This window comes from Lactuca virosa, chromosome 4, assembly GCF_052849685.1.
Source record: "Lactuca virosa cultivar CGN04683 chromosome 4, Lactuca_virosa_CGN04683_v6, whole genome shotgun sequence".
NCBI lineage: Eukaryota > Viridiplantae > Streptophyta > Magnoliopsida > Asterales > Asteraceae > Lactuca > Lactuca virosa.
This window is the reverse complement of record NC_136429.1, coordinates 501,667,951-501,678,975: the sequence shown is the minus strand read 5'-3', so window position 1 is coordinate 501,678,975 and position 11,025 is coordinate 501,667,951. Positions and strand designations below refer to the sequence as shown.

General features: G+C 26.5%; 1 long non-coding RNA gene across 2 annotated transcripts; it reads left to right on the top strand.

The window, feature by feature from the left end:
- Positions 1-760: 760 nt before the first annotated feature.
- LOC145109350 (uncharacterized) lies at positions 761-4,434 on the top strand. 2 transcript variants are annotated; one of them, XR_013708944.1, is made up of 4 exons: positions 761-1,236; positions 1,636-1,741; positions 3,442-3,592; positions 4,138-4,434. It is a non-coding gene; the product is annotated as an uncharacterized LOC145109350 (long non-coding RNA). The 2 variants fall into 2 exon arrangements; XR_013708943.1 differs by having other exon boundaries at positions 763-1,236; positions 3,457-3,592; positions 4,138-4,432.
- The last annotated feature ends 6,591 nt before the right edge of the window (positions 4,435-11,025 follow it).

Below are 11,025 nucleotides of genomic sequence, written 5' to 3'. Positions count from 1 at the left end.
TCTATTTTTTAACTTGTAACAAAAAAAATCTCGATTTAAAAAAAAAAAGTACGATCTTTTCACATTTACTTGAAACAAAAAGCTTAAAATTTAAAAATAATTTCACATTTTAAGAAAAAGCTTTTGGGTTTTTTAATCAATTTCTATGATTGTGCTTAAACATATACTTATATATTTATCTATTTTAAATGATGGTCCTTTTACACATTTTGAACAACTATTAATTATTTTTGTCAAACATTAATATAACAAATAAAAAACTATATTTTCAACTATTAGTTTCTAGCTATCAAATACCAACTAGTTTTACCAAATAATCCTTAATTTTATGAATAAGTTTAGCAATTATGAAATGTTTAATTACCAATCACTATTGATTTCAAAAAAAAATAGCAACACAAGACAAGTAACTTAAACGTTTTTATAACAGTATACCATTAAAATAAAAGCATAATTTATTATCCATCTACGAACTTAACCCTTTATTATATTACAATATTTGTTTCAGCAAACATGAAAGTAGTTGTTCACAAAACTAATTCGAGAAAGGTGTAACGTTTTGGTACTAGCAAGTAGCCATGTAGCAACACGTAACTTTGTAATTTTTGTCGAACATATGCGTAATGGTATGATGTAACCTTACTTGTATAAATACCTCATCATCATGTAGTTTATGTGATATTTTAAAATTATTTCTTTATATTGTTTTTAACTAATAGTTTATATATATATATATATATATATATATATATATATATATATATATATATATATATATATATAGGGTTAGGTTCATATGAGACCACTATATTTTGTGAGACGGGAAGACCAAATCTTTACCACTCATCTTGAATAATCAAAAACTGATATTAAATCAGATTAAACCATAAGGAACATAAAGTAGGCGGTGACATTTTTGTAAATAAATGGAACTTTGGGATTAGAATAAGACACGGAGGGGTAGGAATGGAATTTTACATTCTTTTTCATGCAGCTCATAAAAAACACTCGGTATTATTCCTAAAAACCCTAGATACGAACACTAAAACCCATTTGATACAAATCTCGATCATTGACATCTTCTGCTTCCTTCACAAATTTGTTTCGGATTAATCATAAAATCGGATCAAGTTCTCGAGCATCAACATTCCTGAATCAAACGAAATCGAAGCTTGGTTTTACAACAAATGGGTCATTCAGAATCGGATTCATATTTTGCATCTAGAGTTAATCCAGGTGACGTATAATAGCATAATTTCTTCTTGATTTTATATCTGTGAGTGATTTTGAGTTAAAATACTCTAATTTCTTCTCGTTAAAACCCTAAAAATCGATTATGATTCACTATCATTTTGATTTTCAATGTTCTGATTCATATTCTGATCTTGAATCGTGATTACATTTTGCTTTCATCGATTCAAAGTTCGTTCATGAATAAACTTTGTTTCCAATCTCTCAATAAAAACACAAAGAAACTGATTCTGATTCTTATCCTAAAAACTACGATTTCATTCAACCAAATCAAAGCTCAGGTACACCAATTTGAAGATTTTTTTTCTAATCGAGCATTAATCGTGGCTCATTTTGCTAAAATTGATTCTAATTCTAGCTCTGGTTTGTGTGATGATCCGTCAGAAGTAGTTGATTCTCAATCAAAGGCTTCAGATCTAAGTTTTCATACAAAAAACTTACCCTGGTGACTTAAAAGATCAAGAACATTAGGAAATTACATCTATTGCAGGTATTTTAGGTTTCAATAATTGATAAATTAGGTTTTATCTCCTTGTAATGTCTTAATAATATTGGATTTGCTTATTTGATGAATTATATATTTGATTTTAGAAGTAGATTTGTTGATTAATGACATGACCTGGTACTAAATCTGTATAATATGGGTTGATATGTTAGTATTCCAAATGTTCTTATATGATTCTGATTTGTATATGATTTTGATTTATATTAATCAATGGATTATCACTTTAATTTTTTGATTTGGTATTTAATTGAATCTCTTGTATGTTGTAAAGCTTTAGAATGTTACTAATATTTGATGTTTGTAGTTAATTTAAGTTAGTTTGTTTCATATAATCACAACAAAACACTAAAATGATCACAAAAATGACTCATTCTACACAATCATATTCTGATTATATACATGATGAATCTCCACTTTGCAAAACATGAACTTTTATAATTCCACTAAAGTCTATATATTCTGGAATGTTTTTATGTGATATTCTAATTCTTATATGAAGTATAATGTATGTTTTAGTTGAATACTATGTATATTTTGGATTGATATTTATTTTATATATTCTTGATTGTTATTATGCTAAATTTTAACTATTCTAATTATTATAATGTATGTTCTAGTAAAATATTCTAGATATTCTGAAATGTTATTACATGGTATCTTGTTAGTCAATGAATTGAAATGTGTGTTTTAATATAAAATTATATATATTATGCTTGCTATTATGTGTTTTTGTAAAAATTCAAAACCCTAGAAAACAGAATCGCCAAGCTCAATTTTCATCTATTTCTGAATCAACACGTTTTTCGTGATTATAATTTGTTTCAGATTTCATCACGATAAACACTAAATCGGTCATAAAAATGCTTCATTCTATAGATTCATATTTGGATTATACACCTGGTCATTCTCCAATTCACAAAACATGTATTGATTTTTTCTATATTTCGACTATAACTTGGTAATAAAATTATTCCGATTTACGTAGTTAGGGTTTATGATATAGTTATTTTGATTTATAAATCAACAACAATTCAAGCATTTGTATTCTACATTCTCTTGAGTTATCCTTGATTTTGATTCTGATTATTCAACGATTATGATTTATGAAGCATTTTTTATGAAATTGTGTACTCTAGCTACATTTAACAATTAATTTATAACATCATATAATTTTTTTTTCTAGATTTTTTACAGGTGTTCGGACTATAATTTAATCTGATATGTTATTGTTATTTTGCTTATTAGTTGATATTCTAGAAAAAAGTTTAATAAGTTGATGTTTCATAAGTTGATATTCTAGGTATTCTGATATGATTTCATATGTCAGTTCATAACTTTATTTTATTATATGATATAGTGTTTTATAACATTGAAGTCTAATTGTTTACGATTTCTTTAGAGTTTATGATATAGGTTTGTTGTATATAGGTTTAGCTATGAATTTTAGAATTTTCTAAGATGTTATAGGTGTCTGAACTATAATATAATCTTAGATGTTATTGCTATTTTGCTGATTATTTGGATATTGAAGAAAAGTTTAATAATATGATGTTTCATAAGTTTATATTCTTGCTATTCTAATATGATGTCATATGTTACTTCATAACTTTATTTCAGTAGATGATATAGTGTTTTATAACACTGAAGTCTAACTGTTTTTGAATTCTTTTACATTTATGATGTAGTTTTATTGTCGACAGGTTTAGCTATGAATTTCAGATTTTCAGAAAATTCAGAAAATTCAATACCAAAAAGTCGAGGATAAAGGATTCAAAGAAAGTTCTCAAACAAAGTAACATTATGATTCCAGTGAGGACCATATGTGAGTTATTTCAGGTATTATGTTAATTATTTATCTTCTTATATAAATTTAGTAAAAAGGTTTTTTCAATTTTGATATTTTACGTATTCTTATTAGTATAATCTAAGTTCAAATGTTATTATATTATTTAATTGGAAGATGTAGTACAAATAGAGTGATATGGGTTTTGCTATCTAAATATTCTGATTTTGTCTAAACTGCTTGATTTGAACATTTTTGTGAAGTAATGTGTAATATTCAGAGAGCATTTGATATACTATGCAGTTATATGAAATATTTTAAAATTATATGTCATATTCTAATTTCAGACATTTTGATTTTTGTTGGAAACAACTTTCTTTCAAACTTTTTGTTAAGTAATATGTAATATATTATTTTAGACATCTTAATTTTGTTGAAATAACTTGTTTTAAACATTTTTGTTAAGTAATGTGTAATATATGATTTTAAACAAAATGCATTTAGTTGGAAATAACATGTTTAGAACATTTTTAAAAATTTATTGTTTATATCCTACTTTATTGTTTTAACAAAAGTATGGTTTATTTTTTTGATGCAGATAAGATAACGAAATTACCAAATCAAGGGAAATTAGTTTTTGATCCTAAAGAAAAGAATGTACGACAAGGTCTATAAAAATCTGTAGTTCATGGTGCCTCGTCAGATAGCTCATCAAGTGATCAAATAATAGTTATGGTTTGAATGTTTGAAGATTGGTGAATATTTAATAAAACAATATTGTGGTTGAACAATAATTATGTATTAAATGATAATACATGTAATTTTGTAGTTTATGTCGTGTAATAGTAGTAATATATTTCAAATATTAGATGAGTTTAAAATTAAAGTCTCTATGTAAAATATTCCATCAGAATAATATTGTATGTTTTATGTTATAATAAGCATATGTATAATATTCTAATAGAATAATTTTATGTGTTGTTTGTTATCGTCAATTGATGTTTATGTATTTTTTAGAATTTAAGTCACTATTCAAGGTAAATTTTATAAGTAGAGTGTATGATGTTTAAAATCATTAGAATGTTGTAGTTTTATGATGTATGATGTTTATAATCTAATAAAATAAAGAAATAGGTTTTTATAATCTATATGTAGAATATTTTAATAGAATAATATTATGTGACATTCTAAGTTATATGCAAGATATTTTAATACAACAATGTATAATTAAATTTTGGCTTTTTAATACTCAATGATATGATATTAATCTAATTATTCAAAATATTCAATATTTTTATAATGTGTTGTTAATATGTAATATAATGAAGTTATTTGTAATATTATGAAATTTAAGCGTAGTATTATAAAATTATGTTGTAATGTGTACAATTAACTTACATTATGTAAGATTCTAATATTATATGAAATATTATGTAATATTCTGAATTTACAATTTATAGTGTTATAGGAATATATAGAATAGTCTATAGAAAAAAAATTGATTTATAGAAAAGAAAAGTTTATAATGTTAATGTGTAATAATCTGGAAGATTGTAATATGATGTAATATTATATTATAAGATGAAATATTCTAATTGAGACCATCATTCCCTTCAAGTGTGTAGGAAACCAAATAATATGTAGGAACCTAGACTAATAAACTTTTTAAACGAATGAGAAACATGTAAGTTTATAAAATGAAATGAATACTTTTAGGATAAATATCAAACTTTTCTCTGGAAGTTGAAACACATTCTAAAAACCTCAAAGATTAAAAACCAAATTTCAAGTTTGTATTATAAAAAATAAATCACAAGGTTACAATATTTACTAATATGTTGTTAATTGATACGTAATATTATGAAATTGTATGGAATATTCTGATATTAAAGTGTAATATTCTAAATTGTGTTATAACATATAAAATGAACTTATATTACATAAGATTCTAATGTTATATTTAATATTCTGAATATATATATACCATTCTAACAGAATAATTTAATTATGTTGTCTATATTCAAGTTACAACTTAATATTCTTATAGAATAATGCTATATGATGTTTGTATATGTAGAACATTCTAAATAGAATGTAACACTAAATGATTATATGAACATCAAATATCGAACTAGAATATAACAATATATATGTAAGAAAATTAAAATAATGCACAATTTATTTGTAAATACCAATGTAAAAGTAAAAGCTTAGAATATAGTGTTATTGTTTTATTCAATTACCTCAAATACATCACTTGAAACCAAACAAAAAAAATATAAGCAAATTTACAACATCCCACTACTTTGAATGAGACACTCCAGGAAATTATTATTGAGCCACATTCTCTACAGTTTCATTCAAGACTTACCTAAAAAGTTGTAATGATAGAAAACATGAAAGTTTTATCTAATTTCATAACTGTATGTACCACTTTACACTGTGAAAGGGGTTTGATGGGTATTAGGATACATATTTGCTGCAATGACAATGTTTAAAGTTGCACAAATGTAGAGAACAATTTCATCAAGAAAGAAATAAAGAGAGTGCAGGGAGTAAATTAAACCAACATCCTCATTACAGATTTCGATTCTAAAGATGAACCAAGTCCTCATCATCCATCAACTTCTTAACCACTTTAACTCTTTATGGACCAAGCACCATTGAAACCAACATGTCAATATGCTTCATGAAGTTCTCATCATTAATTAATGGTGGCAAGATATGGATGATATGCTTCTTCCAACATATGCACTGAACATTTGCATTGATGACAATTGTATGTCCTTCAATCATTGACAAAAAGAAGAAGTACACCAGTCATCACTAAGTTAAGAAAAATCAGCTTGGAATTTGCTGGTCAATATCATTAAATAGTAACAAAGTTTAAGGGTGGGAAGGAAGGAGTGGTATATTAGACTCTACATCAGACTCTATATTCATTCAGGACTTTCATCAAACAGGTAGAGTGTGTGTATAATGTAAGATAATTGGCTCAAGAACAATAATAGTTATGTACATACCTCATTGATTTTATAGAATGAGCACAAAATAACACGAAGATACGTTATTTTTGCTTGCTTATCTTCATTTAATATGTGCTCGAATGCACAGAAAAAACCAAAAGCTTGAAATTGATAATCGATGGCTGAAATCAAATACTTGAAATGATAATAGATTTAAGATGAAGTTAAATTGATAAAACACCTGATTTGATAGTAAACTCGAAGCATCAACTTGATGGAAATCGATATCAGTTGATGATTGATTACCAATGTTGATGAATGGCTAAAAATCGTTGATCTGAAAGCAATGAAAACTCAGGGGAATAAAAATCAAACCTTGCTCAATTGATGAAATCATGACGTAGAGTAAAAAGCACAGCTTGAAAGATCGTTAGCAATTGTAGAAGATGAAGATTAGCAGAAATCGACCGAACACTTGAACTTCTACCTTGGATGAAATCGATGACCACAAAGCTAAAATCGATAAAAATCTTGTAATGAATTGTTGATATCGATAGATGAACATAAACCTCAATCACTCAAATTAAAGCAAATAGAAGATTAGATAGCGTGAATCGAAGATGAAGGAATATTGATCGATTAGTGTGAATTGGTAGAAAGAATCGAAGCAGCTGGGTTTTGTGATAACGTGAAGATAACAGATCTAATGATCTAAAATTTAACCTAGTGACTAATCTACCCCTAATTTACTAATCTTTTAGATTAATTAGTATTAATCACGTTTTCTGATGAGCCACAAGATCAGTTTCGATCAAAGGATCAGATTTGGTCCCCATGTCTTATAAAATATAGGTGGTCTCAAATGAAGGTATAAATACTAAAATAGAAAAAATAAAAAAATATTTTCTCTTGTTAGTTATTATAAAACTTTATTTTCTTATTTTCTCTTGAAATACGTTTTAACATTATCTAAAGGCTAAATACATAAATGTATAACATTTCCCTTACACAGAATACAAAATACAACGTTCTAATAAAAAAATATGTTTAGTTTTTTTATTTGACCATAGATAAACTTCGTAACTTCATAAGGTTGCCAAAAAGGCTTGGTGGCAATTTGGCAGCCCAGCACAACGTGCACATCAACCCACCTCTGACATGGTTTTGAGGTGGAGCCACAATGTGTGGTTTCGCACGACGTGCCCAAAATGCACACCCACATCCTGTCTTTTTGTTGTGGTATTGTAATAGTGATGTGAAAAGGTTGTAAACGAACTGAACATACAACGAACCATTCGGCGGTTAGTTCGTTTTATTTATTAAATGAATGAACATGAACACAAATTCTTGTTTGTTTAGTTAAACGAACGAATATAAACAATGATTTCGTTCGTTTATTTATATTTGTGAACGTTCATTTATGTTGTTCGTTTACGTACATTTATATTCGTTTGTTTAAGTTTATTTATGTTCAATTTTTTTATTATATTACAATATATTATATGGTTGTTTATGTTTGTATACGTTTCAGTTTTGTTTTTTATATCTCCGTTTGTATATGTTCGTTTAGCATGTTCATAAATATAAACAAACGAATATGAACAAGTTAATTTGTTAAACAAACGAATATAAACAAGAAAACTCGTTCGTCTATCCGTTTGGTTGTTCGGGTAACTTAAACAAACGAACATGAACAAACCCTTGTTCGTATTCGTTTGCATGTCATATAGATCCGATGGCCTAAAAGTAAGAAAAACTTATAAGGGACTCACTAATTTTTATTTATTTATTTATTGTTTTATTATTGTTTATACAAATTATTTATTTATAACTAGAAAGGTTACTCCCGCTACGCGGGGGCCAGAAGCTTTCAATGTTGTTTCCGAATTGATAAATATGACAGACATAAAAAGTGCAAGGATGAAAAGTCCAGGCTTTGCCCCGGACAAAAAATGTAAAAGTTTTGACTGCAAGGACCAGAAGTGTGAAAATAGCTAAAGAATTAAGGGGTAGGAATTAGCAACTTTTTAGAAAAGGGATCAAAGTTGTCAAACCGTTAAAGTTTTGTGGCCAAACTTTAAATATTAAAAGGTTCCAAAAAGTGTAAAAATATTGATTGCAAGGACCAAAAGTGTCAAAATGGGTAAAGAATAATGAGCAAAGTTGCAAAAAAATATCCAAATTTAGTATTCCTAACTTCCAACAATAATACAGGGACCAATTCTGCCAACAGAATGGGAAGTTGAATGGAACACAAACAAAAGGACATGAATAAATTAATTAAAGAAATACAGGGACCGGATATGTAAATCAAGGGACCAAACCTGGACAAAGTTACTCAACTTTACTATTCATTTCTTCCACAACTTTAATATATATATATATATATATATATATATATATATATATATATATATATATAATAATAATAATAATTAGTTAAAAGCTAATGTGATCACATATTTTTTTTTGAAAAAAGCGTATGAACTTTGTAAGTTTACAAGCTCATCCAAAAAAACTTATTTTATATTTCTAAAAGTTTAATGGTTTGAAACTCCTAAAAGCACTTCTAGACTATAGGGTATAGTAAAGAGTCATCTTTTCTTTTTTAAATGTTAGTCATTTTTATTTTTCACTCTGTTTTAATCACCAAAAGACAAGAAATTGTTAGCATTTTATTATCTTAATTTTTTTATTTAAAAAAATATTTTATATAAATATTATACTCATTTTGTAAGGAATTAAAAACCATAAATTTTAATATTTTTTATAATTTTTAGTATATATATATACTAAAAATTAAATTATATATATATATATATATATATATATATATATATAATTTAATAAAAATTAAAAACATTAGTTTTTTTTAAAAAATAACCAATCACACGAAAAGAGAGAGTGATAGATAGTTTCCCCTCACTCTTTTCCTGCAATCCCGGTATGGTATTTCGGGGTGCAATTTCTTTCTCCATCTCCATACCGCATACCCTAGGTCTTATAGTTGAAGCTTTTATAATTCTAAAAGTCTAATGGTGAAATAACTTGTAAAAACACTTCTATTATAGATACTTAAAATACACGGGTTACTCATTTAATTTTCTTTGTAAACCGTATAGATTTTATTTATAAATGAAAAGGAAAACATGAATTGGGTGTTCTATTATTGCCCATGACCTTTTCTTTTTCCGGGCCCCTAAGCACCCTAAGCATATGTGTGATGACATAATAAAATGTACTGTTTTCTTTTATCTTTATAATAAATATTTGCTATTATGTTCTTTTAGTTTCAAAGTTTCATTTTTAGAAAAAAAACACGGTAAAATCCTTATATTTGATGTTTTTTATATAGAAAAGTCATTAACAATTATTGTTAATGTTTTTCTTCATTATAAAAAACACTAATAAAATAGCATTTGGCTATAATAAAATCAAATTTCTGATACCCATTGTTTACCTATCGAACTCGGTAGCATGTTACAATTACAGATCTTTATCGACATGAGATGATTGTAGAGTGGTTGATAAATGAAATTGTATACTTTAGCACATTCAAAATATTATTAGTGTTTCATGATTAATCTCTGATTTCGACCCTGAGACGAGTTAACATGAACCGTTTGGATTTTTCGGTTTACCATATATATATATATATATATATATATATATATATATATATATATATATATATATATATATATATATATATATATAAACACACACACACACACACACAGAGGGGGAGAGAGAGAGAGAGAGAGAGAGAGAGAGAGAGAAGTTCAATAACGAACTGTTTATACAGGAGCGAACCAACGAACCAAAAAATCGATTGCTTTTTATGATGAATTTTTTTGTTCCTTGCAATTAAAGGAATGAACCAACAGATTAATTACTAAATCATTATTCGATTACAGAGATTAAGAACTTTTAATTTGAATTAAAAAAAATTTTAAAAAAAATCTTATACATTTGGTTAATGCATTGCTTTCTTTTTTTTTTTTAAAAATAGGATCTATTACACGATATTATGTTTTTTTTTTGTTTTCTCAAGTAGGATAATATTGATTCCAACAAAATTAGTCGTAAGATTCAAAGACTAGTCGATTCTGAAGATTTCGAAGAAGGGGACCTGAAAATGGATTTAGAATCTCCTTTTCGTTGGTGTAACTCATAAGATAGAACTCCTGTGTGTGTTTATCTCCTTGGTGCACAGCTTCATGGTATGTTGGGTATGCACGTGCATATCCTTTAAAACAAAAATCTAGTGTAAGAAAAGTAAAAAATAAAAAGTTATTATTCTACACCCTGTGTAGCATGTAACAATTACAGATCTTTATAGTCATGAGATGATTATGGAGTAGTTGATAAATGAAATTGTATACTTTAGCACATTCAAAATATTATTAGTGTTTCATGATTAATCTCTGATTTCGACCCTGAGACGAGTTGACATGAACCGTTTGGATTTTTCGGTTTACCACATATATATATATATATATATATATATATATATATAT